We start from the raw sequence: 22191 nt of genomic DNA, 5'->3' as shown, positions 1-22191 counted from the left end.
AGTAGTTCCCCCTTATCAGAGGAGGGTACATTTCAGGACCTCCATTGGGTGCCTAAAACCACAGATAGTACTGAACCCTATATGTTTGTACTGTTTTCCCCTAAACTTTTCACTTAAAGGAAGCACTTTACATTTTCTCTTTGGCATATTCGAATTGCCAGCATCACTACTCTTGTGTTTTGGGGCTATTATTATTAAGTAAAATAGGGTTATTTGAACACAAGCACTGCGCTGATATAATAGTTGATCTGATAACTCTGACGCCCACTAAGTGACTAATAGGCAGGTATCATGTATAGCATGGACACGCTAGACAAAAGAGTGATTCACGTCCCAGGAAGGACCAAATGGAATAGCAAGAGATTTCATCATGCTACTCAGAATAGTGTACAATGTAAAATTTACACATTGTTTATTTCTGGAATTTTCCAGTTAATATTTTATGACCATGGTTGACTGCAGGTAACAAACCACAAAAAGCAAAATCATGGGTATGAGGGAACTACTGTATTCATTTGGAATTCTTAACAAGCTGATGACATTGGTGCTTTCATTATCCCCATTTTACAAATGAAGAAAGTGAGACCCAGAAAGGTTAAGTAATTTGCCCAAGGTCACACTACTGTTGAGGGTCAGGCCAATTAATAAGAGCTCAAATGTATGGCTTGCAAAGATCTATCCTCCCCTCACTCTTTTAATCTATGGCCTCCCACTCACCCTCCTTCCTAACCCTAAACCGTGCATTTTATCTGTGGGGTTTCCTGGAACACTGATTGCCTTCAACCTCCTTTGTTTCCCCAAACCTAGTCTTCCGGATAGCCACATGCCTGCCCCTGGCTGGAGTCACACAGAAAGCCTGAACATCTGACACCAACTGGTCATGCCTCCTCCCTTTGGGGACTAATTTCAGGCTGTACTTAGTGATGCATGCAGTAGCATTATTATCTCAAGCAGCCCCTAGGGTAGAAGTGTACTTACTCTCTGCCCATGGGGAGGTAGAAACTTGGGGAAACTGAGGCCCTCTAAGCGAAGGAGCAACTTAATTCTTCAAATGCTTACATTAAGGATGAGACAAGAACAAGATGAATATATTTGGACTTGCGTTTCAATCTGGTGACTCATTTATCATGCTGCCCCTACCTCGAAGCCATTCTCCCGCCATGGACGACCTCTTGGTGAGGACTTGTGCAGCCCACATCCAAGCCAAATCAGACTGGTAGAGCTCAGCCAAGGTACCGAGAGCCATTTCTAATAAAGGCAGGAGGCTACTGTTACTTCCTCTTTCCCCTTATCTGAGTGGATCAGAAATCCAGGTACCCAACCAGGTATAGGGTATCTGACCTGTGTCCTATCTAGAGGACCCTGCAGTATTGATTAACTAGAATTAGCTTCCAAAGCCTTGAGGATTTAAAAAAAAAAAAGCAAAGTTCCTGTCCATGAATAGCAAACGTTTTGTCCTCTGCTCCCCACCCCACCAAATACTTGTGTCAAAAGCAACTGGAGGTAGCAATTGTTTTTCTATTCAACATTTGTTCTGCTAAGACCATCTTAGGGCTGGCTTTATCTTTGCCAGTGTCCAAATCCTTAGGGAGTTGGACAACACTAGAGTAGGCTTATGTTTGTCACGAACAAATATCCAAGTTATTATCCAAAATGTATTTGAAGAATATTTACTATAATATCCAAGAGTTTTAGAGCTTGCTTAGGGAAAGTTTTAAGCTTTAAGAAGAAGCACAAAGCCAGGCTGACGCTATGGCTGAACTGTGGCATAAATAATTTCCCCTCATTCCACAGTCAGCACAGATTTATGGCACCTGCCAGGTGCCAGGCCCTGAGCAGGCCAAGGTGAGTGGCACAGACAAAGGTCCTTGTGAGACTTCACAATGGTTTATTCCAAGAGCTTCTTGGACGCTCACTATTTACTTTCTGAAGATTCAGTGGATTTTAATTTAAGAAATACTCATGACAGCCGGTTCGGGGGCAACTTTTCCAAACATGCTGTAGCAAAATTGGCAATTTAAACTAAATCACACCCTGTTCTTCAGACACTTGACTCAGATTTTTCTTTACTACAGTTAATCTGTGTCTGGAACGTGGAAGTTTGGAAGGACCCGGCACTCCAGCTCAACCTTACAGAAGGTTTTCAGGCTGGACTGCATTTTCTAAAACAAATCCTTTAAATATTTTTATTCAAAGAGGAGAGTAATGAAAACCTCGAATAGCCAACCAGAATATTTTAATAGAAGCCTTTCTAGGCTTTTGTGTTGGGATAACCAATGGAGTGAATAAATTCAGGAAATGCCATAACTTCTAACGAGGAGAAGAAGAAGAAAGTATATACCCTCTTCGAGGTATGCCAGACTGTTTTCCTTAGACTTAATTAAGCAATGGACACCGCCTCGGATTCTGAGTGACTTCATATACTGGGCATTTTACACCACATCCTTCATGTTTTCCAGTGAATCCCTATTCCATATTCATCAAATACCATGCACTGTTCTAAACACTTTACTAGTATTACTTTTCCCCTTTGATTGTCCAATGTTTGTATGTTTTATACCCTTTTGATGCTGCTATTTCTATCAGTGCCTTATGCAAGTTGTGCCTTTAGGTATAGTTTCTTACTATGTCACTAAAATCATGTTATAAAATAGTCTCTGTATATTCTACATCCCTTAAGGAAATACATTAATTTTCTATCAGATCACTAATCTTATAAGTATTTAAAATAAATTTGAGCCCTAGCTGGTTTGGCTCAGTGGATAGAGCATCAGCCTGCAGACTGAAGGGTCCCAGGTTCGATTCCGGTCAAGGGCATGTACCTTGGTTGCGGGCACATCCTCATTGGGGGTGTGCAGGAGGCAGCTGATAGATGTTTCTCATCAATGTTTCTAACTCTCTATCCCTCTCCCTTCCTCTCTGTAAAAAATCAATAAAATATATTTTTTAAACGAATATGGGCTTCAAATGTTCATCTTTTCATTATCAACTCTCCCACATTCAAATTCACAATTATTCAAAGCTGCATATTTCTCAGGTTCTGTTACATATGATTACAACAGCAATAAGTGAATGAAAGAAAAGACATCTTCCTTAAAGTTTTAAAAAGTTCTTTTCTCTGCAAAGTTTCAAAGGAATTTTAATGAAAGAAAGTTTTGTGGCACAAGAATTATAAAGAATTTCTCTTTCAAGTAAAAAAGACCAGGTTCAAATCTCCAAACCCCAGCTCCACCTCTTACTAGTTATGTGTTATATGACCTTGAGCAAGTTACTTAATTTATCTAAACCTTGGTTTTCTCATCAACAAAATGGAAATATTGCCTGGCCAGCATGGCTCAGTGGTTCAGTGTCAACCTATGAACCAGAAGGTCAGGGCACGTGCCTGGCTTGCAGGCTTGATCCCCAGTATGCCTACAGAAGGCAGCTGACCAATGATTCTCATCATTGATATTTCTCTCTCTCTCTCTTTTTCTTTCTTTCTCTCTCTCTCTCTCTCTCTCTCTCTCTCTCTCTCTCTCTCTCTCTCCCTCTTCCTTCCTTTCTGAAATCAATAAAAATATATATTTTTTTAAATGAAAATATCAACACTGCCCTGAAAGTTACTGTGAGATTAATTAGAATAATACTTGTGTCCTGCTTAATTTAGTGTAAACACTCAATAAGTAATTGCTAATATTATTACCAACACATAAGAATGCCAACTATATGACAGGCAGTGCTGGGAGGTTTCACAAATGCTATTTGATTTAATCCTTCAGAATCATATGAAACAAGGAAGCATTCTTCCATTTTTATAGACTAGGAAGGTAAGAGTCAGAGACGTTAAGTAACTTCCTCAAAGCAGGGCTGGGATTTGCAGCCAAGTCAGCCTGACTCCAAAAGTCCATTTTCTTCCCCAGGGAAGAAATTTGTTCTTTCCCATTTCTTTTGCCATTTCATACAAAATGTGGATCATCATCTTCAAGTTAGTACTAGTACATAGATAGCTACACGAAACCACTTCTTTTAACTACATTATCATAAGTACCAAATACATCCCCTACCATATTTAGCTCCTTTAACATGGAGCCAAATAAGTGCTAGAAGAAAGAAGTGATAAGTGCTAGATAAGTGCGAGAAGAAAGAGATAAAATGCTAGGGAGACTCAAGGATTTGAGTTTCTTCCTGCAAGAAGAGGAGAATCAAAGCCGGCAACTGCTTCATCCAAGTGCAAGCTATTCATGAATTCACTTTAAAATAATACAGAAAGGGGCAAGTGGGTGCAGGTGTAGATGCACTAAGACTGGCCATCAGTTGATCATATGGAAGCAGAGTGGTGGGAGTACAGAGCATCATTATGCTAATGTGCCTGATTTCAGATATTTGAAATTTTGCATTACAAAAAGTTAAAGCATTCCACCAGAACATTTGCTTGTGTAGTAAACCACATGCAAAAGGCCTCAAAGTGTATAATATAATGGTATGGGCCTGGAGGACTGACTGGACAGAGAGGTATGAGTGACCACCAGTGAAATAAACTGAATTCTCCTCCCCCAAACACTACTCCTCCCTACCTCCCCGTCCATACACAGAAGCCTACACAATAAGAATTCTTCAGTGTGAAACCAGAGGTTAAAAAGACTGAGCGTGTATATATATATGCAAATTGTCCTCACGGGAGTTCGACCGGGAGACCAATTACTCACTATGACGTGCACTGACTACCAGGGGTGGCGTGGAATGAAGCAAGGCCCCAGAGAGCAGCCGGCAGCCGGGGAAGGGAGGCCCCAGCCGGCAGCTAGAAGGAAGCCCTGGCCAGCAGTCAGAAGGCCCCAATCAGCCCTGATTGCTGGCCAGGCCTAGGGACCCTACCAGTGCACCAGGCCTCTAGTAGGGTAATCACAGCCCAGGAATTCCTAGCTGCAATGCCTGCCTCTGGGGAGGGAGTGAGCACATATCTTGATGAAAACATAGCCAGTGTGGGTTTAATAGAAAATTTAACGCAGCACAATCCACAAAGTTCAGAGGCTTCAGGCTGTCTGAGGACCATGCAGCAGGGTCCCATCACGCTCATCACTCATGGAGATTTTACATGTAGGCTCAGGGAAGGCTATGTGTCGATATTTGTAGGGGAGACAAAAGCATTCAAAACTGCATTGACCCAAAAGTTCTCAGTGGCTCTATATGGCATACTCCCCCTCCCCCGACCCTAAGCATGTCCCATAGGTGTGTTATGTAGTGATTACTGTTAATTAAAAAAACACACCACAATATGATTTTTTTCTTTTTTTTTCTTCTTCTCTTTTTTAATATATGTTTTTATTGATCTTAAGAGAAAAAGGAGGTGAGAGGGACAGAGAGATAGAAACATTGATGAGAAAGAAACATCATCCATAGGCTGCCTCCTGCACGCCCCCTACCAAGGATCGAGCCCGCAACCCGAGCATGTGCCCTGACTGGGAATCGAACCAGTAACCTTTTGGTTCATGGGTCAATGCTCAACCACTGAGCTACACTGGCAGGGCCACAATAAGATTTTGATATGGGCATGCCTCTAGCCTAATTCAGTGCTCTCGAGCATACCAGAGCAAGAGGGGAATGTGAGAGGATAGCGCTCAGCCATCTGGCAGCATTCCATAAAACTGAACAGATTTGTGAAATACTGCCTGGGGGGGAGAGTGCTAGATACACTTTTTATGTTCTTTTTAAGATGATCGAGTGTAATCTTTTAGATATTCTGTCTGAATATTTTACCAAGATTAGGATGTTTTGAAGAAGAAGTGCCACCCTGACTCCAAACCCTAAATTAAAATTACAAGCGGGTAAAATTAGAGTGTCACGTGCTACTTTAATTCTGTGCTGTCGCACTTTAGTGGCTTCTCATTTAAGAGTACATAATTATTTTCAAATTATCATATATCATTTCACAGATAAATTAGATTATCAGCTGGAACTCCCAAGGAGATTTGAATTCTACATGAAACTGGCTTCTGCTCACTATTTATGCTCCTTTTTGATGGTTTTGTTTCCTGAACCCTGAGATCATCTGTTCACAGATAACCACTGGGAGATGTTTAAATGGAAGAGATTGGGGCTGTTTCATATGCCATGTTTGCAAGAGAGCTAGTTTGTCAATATAAGAAACTTAGGTAGTATTCAGTAGAGGTGCAGATTTCCAAGAACATCAAAATAGTTCTTTAAGGAAATGTAGTTCACCCAGCCTCTTACTTCTTAAGTATACATAGGTTTGTATGTGTGTTGTTTTCTATATTTTATTTCAATAAAAGACAAGCTCTTAAGAGAGTCTCTGACTTTATACACTGGGAGACAGAACGACTTGGAAACTCCCTGGAAGTACTGTGATCAACTGCTCTGCTTTCAGTTTTGACACCAGGCTCGTGATCCTCTTTCTAAAGAGAAACAATGATTTTGTTTCCATGTGTAATCAGGATGATAATTATCTAAATTTGTTTCTACCAATCTTGCTGGATCCTTGTACGGTCAACTGATAAACTCTATCCCTTTCATTGGGCCAAACAGCTCTCAGATTCCAGGTCAGAGGTCACTCTCTTGGGGAAAATCAGAAGACTTTAAAGAGCTCAGAAAACCTGGATTTCCTCACAGAAATCAGCTACATAGGATAATCTTAAAACTTTCATGTTCTACTAATTCCCACCAGCTGTGTGTTTATTTGATTGATGCTCATCTATTCCATGAGACAATATAGTTCCATGAGGGTAAGGCCTGGGTCAGTTTTGCTCACCATTATATTCTCAATGCCTGAAACAAAGAAGATGCTTTAAAAAAATTGTGTTTAACTAATAAGTGTAAAAGTATACATAAATGAGTTAATTAAATAAATTGCTCAAAGAGGCTTTATTAATAACACTTTGGAACTGCACTAGCCACATGTAGCTATTTAACTATAACTTTATATTAATTAAATTTAATAAACTTTAAAATTCAGTTCCTCAGTTGAATAAGGACTAGTGCCTACCACATTTGACAGTGTAGATTATAGGGCATTTCCATCATTGTAGAACGTTCTACTGGTCCGCACAGCTCCAGTAATTCTGAAATTCTGGCCCAAGGAGAGTACTGTTTTCCCAGGCTCACTAAGGTCATTGTTATTTTTGCTATTATTAATATTTAACTGTGTGACTGAATCCCCTTTCCTATGAAACTATTTCCCACTCATTAACTGAGTATAATCTGAATGTTTTACTATTTTTCCTTCCAACACATTGACACATCATTTGGCTGATTTAATTGTAAGGGTCCAAGGGCTTATAGTTCTATATACGTTTCTGAGCACACAAAACAACTCTTGAAATTGAGAAAATCTACTGTTCTAAAACTGCATTTATTACACAGGCCAGGCCTCTATGCGTTATGCCAAGAATAAAAATAGGAAAGATTTAATGTGTTTTAGAAGTCACCATTAGAGTATAAGGAATTTGAATTTTTACTGATTTACTTATGTTAACTGCATGATTGCACACATTCTGAAGTTGTCATTATGTGTTAAACTGGTATAGTCTTCCAAATAATAATATTCAGTGTGTTTACTGAGGTCCTTTTATTTCAACAATTTAAGCATTTTTTAAAACACAAGACTCTAGTTATAGTTATTTTATTTTATGCACTATAAGCATATACTTTGTTTTTGAGGACAGAAACTAGAAAGTTACCAGGGGCTAAGAGAACAAAACTCTAACATTTATGTTTAATTAAAAGTAATAATTTTATTTAAAAACCCACACAAGCCCTGGCTGGTTTGGCTCAGTGGATGGAGCATCAGCCTGCGGACTGAAGGGTCCCGGGTTCGATTCCAGTCAAGGGCATGTACCTTGGTTGCGGGCACATCCCCAGTAGGAGGTGTGCAGGAGGCAGCTGATTGGTGTTTCTCTCTCATTGATGTTTCTAACTCTCTATTCCTCTCCCTTCCTCTCTGTAAAAAATCAATAAAATATTTTAAAAAACCCACACAAACAAAAGCATCTTTAGTGATATAAGTGTTAGAAAAAGGATAAGAGAATGATGAATATACTGTGATGCTTGACTCAGGTACAGTAAGTCCTCACTTAACATTGGCAATAGGTTCTGTAACTTCAAGCAAAACAAAGTGTAAGAAACCCAATTTTACCATAGGCTTATTGACATAAACAAAAGTTAAGTTTCTATCATGTTTCATCAGTGTTATAAGGAAACCCCATAATTTGAGGATCTGCAGGAAAAATTTGCAAATTCGAATACCTAGGAAGCTTTGTCTCTCTTAATAAAAAGCAAGGTTCTATGTCTTCTTTTAGCTTGCTAGACTCTCTATACAGGGTGTCCCCCCAAAAGGCATACACACTTTAAATAGCTATTCATTCCAATGGGTTAAATCTGAAGAGAAAGAAACATCAGTTGGGCTATTAGCTGTTAAACTGTGTATACATTTTTCAGGGACACCCTGTGTAATCCCATTTTTCTCCATATTTTTATAAAAACAAAGAAGATTCTATCCAGTAAATTCTATGGTTACCTTAACTGTACCCACATGTTTTAAATTACATATCACAAACTTTTGTCAATCTGGATCATATAATACCAAAACCAGCTTTTGAGCCAAATACATTTTACCACACCATCATTTTCATGTCCCAGGTTTCAATGACAATTCACAAAAGCAGCACTATTTTGACAGGTAACCACCTCAATGCCAAGCATGCTTGTTAACATAGCTAAAACATTAGTATTCGGCATATTCTAGTACCATCAAGTTTTCATACCACAGGTGTTCCAAACCATAGGAAATCAAGTGTTGCCCTAATAACACACTTTAAAACATCAAGCCCTACACTGAAAAGTGCACAACCCAATTTCAAGTGCATTTTCAAGGATTAACCTGTGCCTATCTTGGAACAATCTTTGGTTTTCTGATTCACTCTATCAGTACTTAGTATTTATGTCTAAGTATTGAATGTCACATTTATAAAACACATGTCACATTTGGTAAAGGTGAAATTGTATGGTTCCACCGACTGGCTTTTGAACAATTCAGATCTTGCCTCTTAGAAGGGGTTGTCAGAATGTCACACAGGAAGTTTACTCATAAAGAACTTTAAGGAAGGGGTTGGAAAGTGAGCAGAAAATAGAATTGGGAAGATTCATGGCCTTCATCTCTGCTGATTTTATATGGAAATCCAAGACCAGCCAATCCCTTTGAGATCTGTCCTCCTGACCATAAGTTAGCAGGAGTTAGAAGCTCAAATGGCTTCCAGATTTCGGCATGTATCATCAATGAGTGAAGTAAGGCTATGTGACAGATAAATAAGAAGAGATGAGTGGGAACTGTGATAAGCCCCCTATGAAAACATTTAAGTTTGTGGGTTTTTTTAAGTAGTTGAAAGATAGCAAAAGTACAATCTGTGGGGTTACAAATTTGGAGTTTTTGCTTCAGGAGACAGCTTGAGATTGGAGCAGGGGTTACTGACTGAAATAATTTAAGGAATTCCCTGTTCCAGTAAAAGTTATAAGGTCATGCTTTAAAAAGTGCCAGGGCATTGATTTAGAGTAAGTTTTAGGTTGCAAAATTATATCTAATTATGAACTAACTTTAACCTTTCTTCAACTTTTCTCCATATCCCTCCTCCAATGCTTCAATTTTCCATTGGCTTGATCAAAGCTACTTTGCCCAACACTGCCACATATCAAATTCTTTTTAAAAAAATATTTTTATTGGGAGAAACCAAGATGGCGGCATAGGTTAAACACCTAACCTACAGCCGGGCACAACAATATCAAAAACACAACTAAAAGTCAAAACGGACATCATCCAGAACCACAGGAAAGCTGGCTGACTGAAATGCGCACAATTAGAAGGAAAAAGAAAACCACAAGGAAAATCAGAGAAGCCGTAAAAGCTTGAGGTATGGAGACACGGGCGGAGACACGAGCCCGCGCGCGTGCGGGGAAGCCGGAGCCGGAGAGGAAGGGGCGGCTGGCCGCCTGGCTGGCGTTCTCTGGCGGGAAGGAGATAAAAGCGCCAGATTGTGCTGAACCCCAGCTCCGACTGCACTGAACCCCAGTGCCCGGCGAAACCCTGGGAAGCCGGGCTCATGCTGGGGGAGTCTGGGCTGTGGGACAGAGACACAGAGGAGCTGCGCCGGAGCCGCGCACGGGAATGTGCGCAGAGGAGGGTCTGTTGCCTGTGCCGCTGGATTGCCCTAGCGGGAAGGAGACAAAAGCTCCGGACTGTGCTGAACCCCCAGTTCCAACTGCACTGAACTCCAGTCCCGGGAAAGACCCGGGGAAGCCATGCTCATACTGGGGAAAGCTGGGCTGTAAGGCAGAGATGCAGAGAGGCGGCGAAGAGCAGAGCACCGGAGGCGCACACAGGATTGTGCGCGGAGGATGGGCTGTTGACTGTGCCGCTGAGTCGCCCTGGAGGGAAGGAGACAAAAGCGCCAGACTGAGGTGAGCCCCAATTCTGACTACACGGAAACCCAGTTCCGGGAGAGAATCTGGGAATCCAGATTCATTGGGGGAGAAACTAGACTGTTTGGCAGCGCGCAAAACTCCAGGGCGCTTTTCTCTCAGAGGTGTTTGCTGGGAGTACAGAGGGACACTGAGACACAGGAACCTCATAGGGCGGGGCTGACGGGAAGCCAAGGCGGTAGGCTCCGCCCTGTAACTCCGCCCCATCCAAGCTGAACACAGAGGCTTTTACAATTTTGCAAGTCTAGTTGAATGGGGCTGTCTCCCGGCATAGACACAGCTGATCCTCACAGCCAATTGGACTGGAGGTCACATCCTCCCAGTGTACCAACAGCAATCAAGGCTTAACAACACCAAGACTTTGCACTCAGCCCACAAAGGGGGGTATCAAGAGCGACCACCTAGGGAGATTGGGGAAGCTGAGCGATAGGGAGGCAGCCAAAAGGGGAAGACACCGAAACAGGTCACGAATATAAGGGATGCTGTAATTCCTGCTGAGGGGCCACAGGCAGTAGCTGACCTACACTCCATTGGAGACCCAGAAACGAAGGCATCTAGTGGTCGGTGTGAGATGACATCAGATTTCGACCACTCCCATAAGGGACACATTCAAGAGGCAGACGCAGTGAGCGCCGAAGCCTTGCTGCACCAAGACCCGGCACATAGGCGTGTCTCCCGCACAGCAACTCTTCCTTTATAGACACAGAGGGTCCGCACGGCCAATAGGCCTGGAGGACAATTCCTCCCAGTGACACCAACAACAATCAAGACTTAACTATACAAACAAGGACCAAGATGGAGGCATAGGGCAGAAGCCTGATTGCTGCCTACCACAACGGTTTTGAGACTACAACGGGAGAGCGGAGCGGACACCATCCAGAACCACCAGAGGGCTAACTGAGCGGATGCTATACAACTAGAATAAAAGAGAGGGGTACGCGGGATGAAGCTGATGCCGGTGACCCAAAGACCACACTTTAAAAACTACGGCTCAGGCGACACAATGGCGGCCTGGAACGTGCTCGGCGCAGTTCCCCCAGCGGTCTCCGGCTGAGGGGAAGGCTTCACTCGCTGCCGAGCACGGACAGACGAGCCCCTGGGAGACATGGGGCGGGAGACTACGCGCTTGCTGACCTCCGAGTCCTTCAAGAATCTCAACGCCCCGGAAGCGGCCAGGTGCGCACGCTCGGCGACCGGCCACCGCTGCAGACCCAAGGGCCGACGCAGCCACCCCGGACCAGCCCGCCGCCGCGCACCGAGCACACCGGAGCTTTGCCGAGCCCGCCGCCCAACGAGTTCTGCGGTGGCTGCCCTGGAACTCTGAGAAAATGGCCGAAGGAATTGCTGAGAGGGAATTGACCAACAGGAATTGGGATCAAGAAGACGAAACTCCGCTGGGTCCCGGATCCGGGTGAAGCCGCGTGCCCCTGGGTCCGGGTGAGGCTGGGAACTGGGTCAGGGTGAGGCTGGGCCCCGGGTCCGGGTGAGGCCACGTGCCCCTGGGTCCGGGCGAGGCCATGCGCCCCTGGATCCGGGTGAGCCTGGGTCCCGGGTCCGGGTGAGGCCGCGGGCCCGTGGATCCGGGTGAGCCTGGGCCCCGGGTCCGGGTGAGGCCGCGGGCCCCTGGATCCGGGTGAGCCTGGGCCCCGGGTCCGGGTGAGGCCGCGGGCCCCTGGATCCGGGTGAGCCTGGCCCCGGTTCCGGGTGAGACCGTGGGCCCCTGGATCCGGGTGAGCCTGGGTCCCGGGTCCGGGTGAGGCCGCGGGCCCCTGGATCCGGGTGAGCCTGGGTCCTGGGTCCGGGTGAGGCCGCGGGCCCCTGGATCCGGGTGGGCCTGGCCCCGGGTCCGGGTGGGGCCGCGGGCCCCTGGATCCGGGTGGGCCTGGCCCCGGGTCCGGGTGAGGCCGCGGGCCCCTGGATCCGGGTGGGCCTGGCCCCGGGTCCGGGTGGGGCCGCGGGCCCCTGGATCCGGGTGGGCCTGGCCCCAGGTCCGGGGGGGGCCGTGGGCCCCTGGATCCGGGTGGGCCTGGCTCCGGGTCCGGGGGGGGCCGTGGGCCCCTGGATCCGGGTGAGCCTGGCCCCGGGTCCGGGTGAGGCCGTGGGCCCCTGGATCCGGGTGAGCCTGGCCCCGGGTCCGGGTGAGGCCGTGGGCCCCTGGATCCGGGTGAATCAGTGCCCCTGGGTCCGGCCGAGACCAAACCAGAGGGAGTCGGACCTGCATTACCACCATTTGTCCACCATCCAGAGCTGAGGGGTCAGTGCCGACATGTACTCATAGGGAACTGGTGGACATTGATATTGGGTCTCAAAAGAACTGTTGGTCCAGAAAGAAACTCACTACAGACTGATTCATTTGCCTGTCAGCATAACTATTATTGCTCGTCGCACATTCAATTCTTATAAGTATATCTCTAGTGACACATGATTTCGCTCATCTAGGGGAAATGATGAACAACATAGACTGATGAACAAGAACAGAACCAGAAACAAGGAGGCATCGATCGGACTATCGGGCCTCAGAGGGAGGATAGGGGAGGGTGGGGGGAGGGTGGAGAGATCAACCAAAGGTCTTGTGTGCATGCATATGAGCCTAACCAATGCTTAAGTTCAACAGAGGGTTGGGGCATCCAAGGGGAGGGGTGTGGGATGGGAATGGGGGGATGAGGACAAATATGTGACACCTTAATCAATAAAGAAATTAAAAAAAACAAAAAAAAAATAAAATAAAATAAATAAAAAAATATTTTTATTGATTTCAGAGAGGAAGGGAGAAGGAGAGAAAAATAGAACCATTAGTGATGAGAGAATCATTGATGGGCTGCCTCCTACATGCCTCCTATTGGTGATCAAGCCCACAACCGGGTATGTGTGCTGACTGGGAATCGAACCATGACTTCCTGGTTCATTTGTCGACACTCAACCACTCAGCCACACCGACCGGGCCACATATCAAATTCTTGCTGACCACTGATTTATAATCCAACTGAAGGAGAGCAGATTTACAGTTTGTCCCAGTTTTGTGTAAAACAATAACAAGTGGTAAGTTTTGAAGGTGCTATATTTCTGATGATCATCCTATAGGTGGTATTCCCGCTCTTAATAGGAACAGAATTTTCAAAATGGTTGGGCTTCCATGACTCCTCTGTAACCTGGCACTATGTTTAAATCCTGTGCAATTTAGGGCAAGTAAATAATCTCTCTACTTCAATTTCCTCAACTTTTAACGTGATGATATCTAGCTCATAGGGGTGTCTAGCATCATATGTGTTAATACATATAAAGGTACAGTGTATGTCACCTAGCAAGTACTCAATAAATAATATCTATTTTATTATGACACCTCCCACATCATTTATTAATTATCCTGAACATTGATGATACAGTGACAATGACATTGAGAAATTTGGTAATAGTGTTTAGGTAGACATGTGCAACATAAAAGGAAATGGATTAAAAACAAAAGGAAAATGACAATTAATATTTCTTGGATGCTTACAAGGTGTCAGATACTGTGATAAGTGCTTTCTTTACATGGATTAAATCTCATTTATTTTTTTATGATATCGCCATTAGTTATGAACTCTTAATAATTGCATTTGGAAAATGGTAGTTTGTACTGTGAAAACCTGGTTACGCTAGGCCTGGGTTCCTCAGAATTCTCTTCCCTGTATGGTTCTGGGCTTGATTTTGCCGAAAGAGGAATTTGGATGAGAATTGGAAGGCAGAAGTAAAGCAGTAGCCATTACTCTCTGACGGTCATCATGGATAGATGCAGTTATGGGCAGACATAGAGGGGTCAGTAGGTTCCAGCTGTCTATAGTGGTCTGCTCTCCTCCACACTACCTCCTGATCTTTTTGGAACGTCTCGTCTCACCGATCACAGGCACATCATTAGATGCTTGAATGTGAACTTCTTAGGCAAGAGCTCCCCACAGATTTCTCCACCAGCAACCTACGCATGATCCCATTTCTGCAATTGGACATGCATACCTCCTCGGATGGACTAATGGGTGACATCTCTACTCTTCCAATTCCCCCTTTAGACCTTCACTTCCCCAGTGCCTCCCACAATAGCGGTTCACTCCCTCATTGAATCTTGACTGATACTCATGAGGAGATTAAGTAGTTTACCCAGGTCACTCAGTGCTTGGTGAAGCAAGAATTGGAAGCCTTAATCTTCTTCCAGAGTCCATGCTCTTAATAACCACTATGCAGCCTTGCCTTGAAGACAGAGACAGGAATAAGAAATAAGGAAAAAGAAAAGAATCAAGGCTTAAAGATTATAAATAAGGAGGGAGGAAACAGAAGAAAAAAGCCTAGGAGGAGTGAGAAGGATGCAGGGAAGGAATTGGAACTACATGGCATAATGGCATTCCCAGCTCTCTTTGCTCAGCCAGTACTTCCTTTTTAGCACAAGGGGGAATTTTAAGTATGGTTCATATATGCCAGAGGACTGCAAAGTTCTAGTGCTTCATTGTTGAGGAAGCAAATGCCCTTTTATTAGGAACCGAATCTAAAATTTTATTAGAGTTTTGTTTTTAAAAAGAGTACCTAATAACTTTTCAAATTATTCACTCTTTTAGCCTTTGTTAATCAATTTTTTTACAACCTTGCATAAGTCAGTGATAAATACCAAGTTCTAAGCCAGCAACCTTTATTCAGATTTTGTCCGTGAGTGAAGAAATCAAATACGTGTATGCAATAGAGCAATGACTAATAATTAATTATAGATTATCATGTTCAACTGGGGTGATAATCAATTTAACTGTGATATTCAACATGAGGGATGCGACAAATTTTGTGCATAATTCCAAAATAGAGGTGTGAAATATTTTCCCATGTGACTACTTGATTTACCCTAGATATTTACTATGTATAATATATACAGCTGCCAAAGAAGCACAGAAATTCTCTTAAAATCTTGTTGGATTTTAGTTTCTATTATAAGGCAGCTAAGATCCTAAAAATATCCTGTCTAGGGTACAGAAGGAACTCTTCAAATGTCCTGATGTGCATGGAGATGAGAGGACATTATACCTGATTTACAGTAAGGACAAATTATCTCATCCTCGCCACCATCCCACATGACTGCCCATGCGCTGCTCCTGACTTGCATTTTAAGTATTGGTCAGTATACTTTGGGCAAGACTGTACTGGAGAACAGGTTTTATAAGAGGACGGTGGTAGAAGATTTAATAATCTTGCCACCAACCATCCCATCCTTCCTCTAAGTTCCATGATGTCACAGTCCCTTGTCAAGGGATTAGGCTATAAAGGGACAAGGGCACACCATACTTGTTTTTACAACCAGTTGTCCTTTTCCTATATTTCTTTCCATATACACTGAGTGGCCAGATTATTATGATCTCTGAATGCATAATAATCTGGCCACTCAGTGTATATCCTATATAATAAAAGGCTAATATGCAAATTGTCCCCTCGACCAGGAGTTTGACCAACAAGCAGGCCGTCCAACCGCCCATGTCCCCTCCCCCTGGCCAGGCTGGCTGGACCCCACCCATGCACGAATTCATGCACCAGGCCTCTAATACACACACACACACACACACACACACACACACACACACACACACATACACACTGAGTGGCCAGATTATGTGTTCAGAGATCATAATAATCTGGCCACTCAGTGTACTCCCTGTCACACTTCTTTTCCTTATCAGTTCTCTGCCCATCCAAACTCTGGCCTCCTGGGTTGTTTTCCCATTTGTAGCCTCAGGCATGACTGTGGTTACCACTTCCCTGATGCTAACCCCTGCCTCTCCCTCTTGACCATTTACTTCCCATACTTGCTTAACAGACAAGTTATCAGATGCAGAGTGTGAGAACAGAAGAAAAACAGAATGTGTCCTGATGCTAAAATCAACTCTAACAAGAAAGAAAAGTAAGAAGAAGGAAGTTTTCTTTGTAATAGATTTTAGTTTAGTTCACCCATGCTTCCACAACATTACATAAATCATAGAATATATTGGAAATATAACTTGTTTTTAAAAATTCTTTCTTCAATGGAAATGTTCCAGATTGTTAAAGAATAGTTTGATATTTCTCATTTATTTGCTTACATAACTTTCTTTCCCTACAAAGTTCTGTGATCCATGGAAATCCCATGTCCTATTCTCCTTTTAATCCTCACCGTCTGAGAAAAATAGGCACTCAAAAAATAATTATTGAGTGAAGATGAATGAAGGAAGGAACAACAAGCAAATCATTATGAAGTCAACAATAATGCAAAGAAGATTGGGCCTCCAAGGCTAAGGCTTTTCTCTCCCACCCGGAGAGTTCTTTCCAGTCCTCTATCAATCCACTTGACACAACAGGAATCTCTTTCCTCAATTCTACAGGGTGCTTAAAAGGCAGACTCAAATTCAGTAAACACCCACTGAAAACCTGCTATGTGTCAGGACCTTTCATGTACAATGTCTATGTAAAACGTCCAACAACCCTGTAGTTTTTACTAGCCCCATTTTCAGACGGGAAAGCTTAGGCTCAAAAAAGTTACATGCCTTGCCCAAGGTGGCACCACTAAAAGGGAGAGGATTGAAAGCCAAACCTGGTCTCACTGAAAGGTCAGTGCTTACTTCACTCCCTCACTGCCACGTTCCCCCAATACAACATCCCAAAGTCTACCATATAACATAACATACTTCACTAGCATTTATGGGACACCTTTTTCACAGCTTAACATCCTGAAATATGGATACATTTTATAAATGATAGCCTCCTAAATTACTTGAAATGTGGTAATAATTTTCAAAAAATATTAAATCTACCATCTCTACCGTGTGTCATTATCTCTGACCATGAGCTAGTGTTGGAGAACTCTATTTTGTTTGTAGAGTCAAAAGGACGCTGAAAGAACCTAACTGTGATAATATGAAGAGCAGTAGGAAGATATCTCTGATCAAAAAATGTGTTCTGCATTTTTATTTTGTCACTTAACTACTAGAAAGTGTTAGTTTAGTTTGTAGGAATTTAATTGGCTTATTTTCTCTTAAACCTAACTGAGATCACCTCAGAGGCAAGGAAGGTTTTGATTGGTAGTGGAGAAGGCAGTTAGGGAGTTGAAGCCATTTGACCGGGAAGATAAGATGGTGCCTCAGGGGAAGGTTAAGCAACAGTGGCTGAGTTAAGGAATGGAGTTTAAAATGGAATAAACATTTCAAGAAGGTAAATAAAAAAATTCCAACCATAGAGTACCATACCTTTAAAAAGAGTATTTGTAAGAGACTATGGCAGGTAGAATGGTGATGTTAAAAGCAAAGGGAAGCTTTTATTTCATATTTATGAATAAGTTAACCAAATGCCCAGGGTGAAGTCCCTAATTTATAGTCCCTAATTTATATTTTAACATCAAACCCATATTTAAATCACTGATTATTACACTTCCCTAAAAGAACTATTGCCTTTTGTGCATCTTATCAACTAAAAAATATTTTCAAAATCAAATAACTAGTTCTTGATCAACAGGTACTTAAAAGGTGAAAAAATCTCCTGCATTTGACCCACTCTTCCTGTTTCCTCTAGGAAGTGTAGCTCAACAAAAATTTTGTCCCAACCTGGAAGTCACAGGTCAATTTCTAGGTCAAGGCCATGACATTCGTACAACTAGTTCTATACCCAGTGAATACAATGATGGGAGCAATAGCCTGACCCTAATGATCTGTATCCCAGTTTCCTGGACAGGCCAATATGGTGCCTACAATATCTACAGCACCTATCTAACAGGACACCAACCCACAGTTCCTCACAGTGAGGAAAGGCCCCAAGCTTTTCCTTAAGCATGGGTGGCCATGTTTTGTATTTTATGACCTAATCCCATTGTTGTTGCTAATTAGACCCGGATAGGCATTGAATTCAAGGAAAAACAATTTGTCAGCTACCTAGCAGCCTATGAAGTAGTCTGGTTCAAGAGTACTTTCTGATGTTTGTCCAAATTGGACCAACTAAGTTTTATCTCTTTGAAAGATGAATTACCCCAAGATGCAATGAAGCAGAGAAAGACATCTGGCAATTGGAAGTGAGAGCAGAAGTCTACAGATATAGAAAAAAAGCTAATTCAAATGGAGAAGCTAAATTCCTGTAGTGGTGGGACAGTAGAGATCCACAACAAGGGACCTGAACAACCATCCAGCTCTATTTTCTGCGATAACTGGCTATGGTTCCTGTTATTCCTGAGATGTTTTGTTTATTCAGATTTATCTTGAGTTCTTCTGAGCCTTAATGCACAATACTTAAGACTAAGTATTGTGGTGGCAACAAGTAACATGAATATCATAGCTTAACACAACAAAAGATCATTTCACTTTTTGCAGAATCTCCTCCAGATCTGGAGACTGTCCAGGACATATGTCCTTCATTATTCCAGACTTCTTCTAGCTGAGGATTGATCACCTCCTCTTAAACACTTCTATATATGTGATTTATTACTTCTACTCCCAACTATTGGCTAGAGCTTATTGCATGGTTAACTGCAAAGAAGCTGTGAAATGTGATTTTCCAAGTACTAAGAAGAAGACAACTGGAAATATGTGTGAATCAGGTACCTAAATTAGGGATATCTTACTACCACATTTTTTATCCTTTTCTGGGTGCTTTATGCTAATCATTTTAGCCCCTACTATGCTTCACTGAAACCTATCAGGTAGTGTTACATTCATGTCATTTACTCACTTTGATTCACTCTTAGACACACATAGCCACACCTCTTAACAATTATTTTTTGATGCCTCAAAAAATAAAACTTGTAGCAAGCAGGGACTTGCGTTGTTGAGTAGATGCTTTTGACAGTCCTTTTTTTACCTTCTAAAATAAGAACAGTAGCAGATAATGATGGATTTTTGCCAGTTGGTTGGCGGGGGCGGGAGGTGATGAGAGCTAATAAGATAATCTCAATAGGACCAATCTATGCAATTTATTTCTTTGGAAATTATTATAAGAAGAGTAAATTTAACCTAAACAGAAAAGAGGGGAAGATAAAATGTACTGAGTATCTACTATGTACCATCACTTCCCACAGACATTACTGTATTTCATTTATTTACCACCAAGTAGTATCTATGGGATAGATATTACTATTTTCCAGCTGATAAAACCAAGACATGAAGAGATTATATGATTTGCCTAAAGTTGCAGAACTATAAGGACTATGAAAATTCAACCTAGGCCTCCAGACCTCCAAATCCAGGCTTCTCACCATTTCGTGAAACAGGAGCAGCAATAAACCTAAACTACATCTTGGGAAAGGCATCCAGATTTTCTGGGACTATTCCTGAAGAAAAAAAAAATAATAAGGCTCAGAAAGGATTCAATTGATATTAGAAAAGTTCCCAAGGCTTTTGAAGATGGTGATCTCTTATGCAATCATTACACACTCATTTATTCAAAAAGATTTAATGAGTGGAGACAAAAAGGAAGTGAAGACAAAAAAAGACAAGGTTGAAAATCCCTGTTCTCAAGTTACCCACAAGTAAACAAGACAATTATGATATGGTGGAATAAGAGTTACAGGAATAAGCAAGTGGTGTTGAGGGTCCTAACGAGTGTTGCTATTCAGTTAATTGTGAAATAGAGTCTACGGTGGAGATTTGTGTGCAGGAGGCTTGCTATCAGGATCAACACCTGTGGGGGGAAGTGAAAGAAGCTGAAATGGCCAAAAGAAGTTGAGCTGTGATGCAGTTGCAGCAAAGACCTCAGCCTTTCCCTGGGAGAATTAGAGAGCAAGGGTGACATGCAGAATTGTCCCACCTGAGGCCATGGGACCAGGCCTTTATTCTTCTGTATCAATTACTCATTGCATATGGGCTGCCCCTAGGCAGGAAGGCATGATCTTAAACAAGTGGCTTTCTTCAACGAAGGGCAATCTCTAAAAATGAAATTTAGCTGAGGTCTATCATACGCTCAGCAGTTATGGAATGAGTGTGTGTTTCAGTTCTGAGGAGGTAGAAGAATCCAAAGCATACCATCACATCCATTATATTCACCTGCAGGGAAGGTTTCCTGGAGAAGATGGCCCTGGAGCTGAGTCCTAAAGGATGAGTAGGAGTTATCCAGGAGAATGGCACATACAGAACAAGTGAGAGTCTGAGGAGAGTACATTCAGGGAAGTTTGTAATGCCTGTTGGAATAAATAATGCAAAAGGAACGCAGCAAGTACTGAGGTTTGGTGTGGAGACCAGATCCTACAGAGCATGCATGCTGCGCTAAGGAGTTTGGACTTCTTCCCAAAGGCAATGGGAAGGCATTCAAAATTTTATTCAGAGAATAAGATAATCAGATTTGCTTCATAGAAAGATCATTCTGGCAACAGGTGGAGAATATATTAGATGGGGATGAAACTGAAGAGAAGCAGATTCATTAGGATTCTGTGACAGCAATCCCAGAGAGAATAATAATGCTTGAGTTGACAAACAGCAGTAACAGCAAGAATGGATAGAAGAGGACATAATATTACAGGGATAATAAGAGGCAAAACTGAGAAAATTTTAAAAATCAATTAAATGTTATGACTAGGGAAAATTAAAAGGTCAAGAGTGGCTCAGAGGATGGTTTCATCCTTTTGTATTTATAGATATTCCATTCATAAATCTGGAGGGAAATATGGTAAATTCCGTTTTGAACATATTGTCTGTGGCACATTCATGTAGAGATCTCCAGCTGCAGATGTTTGCCCTCCTCTGGAGCCCAAGGGAGAAATCTAAAAAGTCAGAGTCAACACATGGATGGTAGTGGAAGTCATGGGAATAGACAAATTTGACCATGTACATGCTCTAAAACAGGCGTCCTCAAACTACGGCCCGCGGGCCACATGCGGGTGTTTTTGCCATTTTGTTTTTTTACTTCAAAATAAGATATGTGCGCCGAAACCGGTTTGGCTCAGTGGATAGAGCGTCGGCCTGAGGACTGAAGGGTCCCAGGTTCGATTCCGGTCAAGGGCGTGTACCTTGGTTGTGGGCACATCCCCAGTGGGGGGTGTGCAGGAGGCAGCTGATCGATGTTTCTCTCTCATCGATGTTTCTAGCTCTCTATCCCTCTCCCTTCCTCTCTGTAAAAAAATCAATAAAATATATTTTTTTAAAAAAACACAAAATAAGATATGTGCAGTGTGCATAGGAATTTGTTTTTTGTTGTTGTTTTTTTCAAAAATTTTTATTAAGCTATTATATGTGTACATATCTTACCATTGCCCCCCCCCACCCCACTCCCATATATGCCCTCACCACCCAGAGTTTTGCATCCATTGGTTATGCTTATATGCATGCATACAAGTCCTTTGGTTGATCTCTTATCTTCCCCACCTCTCCTTAACCTTCCTGCTGTAATTTGACAGACGGTTTGATGCTTTACTGCCTCTGTATCTATCTTTTTGTTCAACAGTTTATAATGTTCTTTATTATCCATAAATGAGTGAGATCATGTGGTATTTTTCTTTCATTGACTGGCTTATTTCACTCAGCATAATGTTCTCCAATTCCATCCAGGTTGCTGCAAATGGTAAGAATTCCTTCTTTTTTATGGCAGCATAGTATCCCATTGTGTAAATGTACCATAGTTTTCTGATCCAGTCATCTGCTGATGGGCACCTAGGCTGTTTCCAGATCTTAGCTATTGTAGGAATTTGTTCATAGTTTTTTTTAAACTGTAGTCCGGCCCTCCAACTGTCTGAGGGACAGTGACTGGCCCCCTGTTTAAAAAGTTTGAGGACCCCTGCTC

Source organism: Cnephaeus nilssonii (assembly GCF_951640355.1).
Source record: "Cnephaeus nilssonii genome assembly, chromosome: 15".
Lineage (NCBI taxonomy): Eukaryota > Metazoa > Chordata > Mammalia > Chiroptera > Vespertilionidae > Cnephaeus > Cnephaeus nilssonii.
Note: the sequence above shows the minus strand (reverse complement) of the source record.